General features: G+C 36.6%; 1 long non-coding RNA gene across 1 annotated transcript; it reads left to right on the top strand.

Annotated features, from left to right (window-relative positions):
* LOC118559022 lies at nucleotides 1-1,773 on the top strand. Its single transcript, XR_004928603.1, has 3 exons — nucleotides 1-59; nucleotides 370-407; nucleotides 1,610-1,773. It is a non-coding gene; the product is annotated as an uncharacterized LOC118559022 (long non-coding RNA).
* The last annotated feature ends 8 nt before the right edge of the window (nucleotides 1,774-1,781 follow it).

Here is a 1,781-nt window from a genome sequence, read left to right as displayed (position 1 = left end):
TCTGAATCCAACATCTGGGCAGAGTGGCTGCACCACCTGCTATTAAATCACCTTTTCAGGTACGATTCTTTGATTTATCCTCCTACAGACGTAAACGCGGTAAAATCAGACGAGGGTTAGGATTTTGAGGTAGTTACAAATCATAGATAACAGATTTTCTTAAATTGAGCAGATAAAGAAAATAATATGAGACGTTGATGAAAAAGATGGAGCTCTTAAAATGTAACTATTTATGACAGGAGCATATGAAGCATTTTAGGTTGTATATTTTTAATGTGTTATGCTTTTGAGTTCATATGGTTTTAACATTGAAGGGTCTTTTATGCTTCACTTAATATCTTCTGTTTATTTTTCCCAATCTTTTAACAGAATTAAGATGGGCGTGCATGTCCTGACATGGAGCTCATGTAAGTATTTTACAGCTGTCAATGAAAACTGGTTGATTGTCTTTCTTAAATTGGGTGTTTGATTGCTCTGCCTGTGCAGATATACCTCGACTAAACTTACTGCTGAAAATCCACAACCTATTTATTGAGCTTTCAGGAGAATTTGTTACTTTGGTGTTATGACAGAGCTACAGATTAATTCTGCAAGTTCATTATTAAGTCCATTCCACCCTTAATGAAAGTAGCTGAAGGTTTTTTTTTTCACAAGCTCGTCAGCCTCCCATCATTGAAAATGTCTTGAGATGAGAAACTTTGTTTTTTAAGCAATTTCGTTGTAAAAATACAACAACGGGCAAAACCCACGCTGCTCAGAAATTAATTTTGGTTTCAGCCTGGACTTTAGACTTGACTTACATATGTGCTGTCAGGAGTCAAGACTTGACTCAGATTAATAATCTGAGGCTCATATTTTTATTATCATCTATTCCTTTCAGGTAATAAGTAGTAAAAGCAGGTTTTTGTGTAAACTGCAGACTCTGATGGGTGGTTCACCTTGTTCTCCTAATATCCTGTGAAAGTGAAAGAATTATGAGGGATTAAAGGATTTATACCAGTTTTTTATGTTTACTGTAGCTATATGATAATCACCACACGGATGTCTCTACAAATGAACGTACAACTGAAAGTGAAACTTAATTCAGAAGTTTGAAATTAGCAACTGTTAGTCTCTTTCTACTGGTTTTAGAGTCAGATTCACATTTCTAAAGGGTGTAAATATGACCACATTTCAAAGTAATACAAAGCAGCTAACAACACTTTTGCACATTAAAACAAATGGGAACAATAAAGCTATTTGTTGATAAATGTGTTAAATTAAGCTAAAGTACAAACATGTAAGGTTTGAATATGGAAATGCAGCGTTATAGTCAGGCTATTCTATGGCATGCATTTGATGATAAAATGTTTGTTCCAGCGATTAGAGACGTTATACTTGATTTAGACTTTGGGTAAAATGCTTGAAACCAGACTTGGGCTTATGGGAATGTGACTAGTGAACAATCTGGTTGCCTGTTTCTAGATGAAATATTGCTAAGGTAAAGAAAGGCTTTTGCTAAAACCTGAAATAAACATGTGGTTGCATCAAAATGCATGGATAACCATATGTTTTCCACGTGTAATCTTCTAGAATAAAGCTTAAACAGATTCTTTCTGTGCATCCCCAGTTTCCGTCATTCTACTGCTGCTCACTCTGTGTAAAATCAGCGATCTAGTCAGTGTGAAGGAACACCTTGCTGACTGCCTGAACGACACCGACTACGCTGAACTGCTGGACACACTGAACACGGGTCTCCCCAGGATCAACAAGTCCCATCATGTTGCTATAGTCGGCGCCGG

This window comes from Fundulus heteroclitus, unplaced genomic scaffold (assembly GCF_011125445.2).
Source record: "Fundulus heteroclitus isolate FHET01 unplaced genomic scaffold, MU-UCD_Fhet_4.1 scaffold_204, whole genome shotgun sequence".
Lineage (NCBI taxonomy): Eukaryota > Metazoa > Chordata > Actinopteri > Cyprinodontiformes > Fundulidae > Fundulus > Fundulus heteroclitus.
This window is presented reverse-complemented; position numbering and strand designations above follow the sequence as displayed.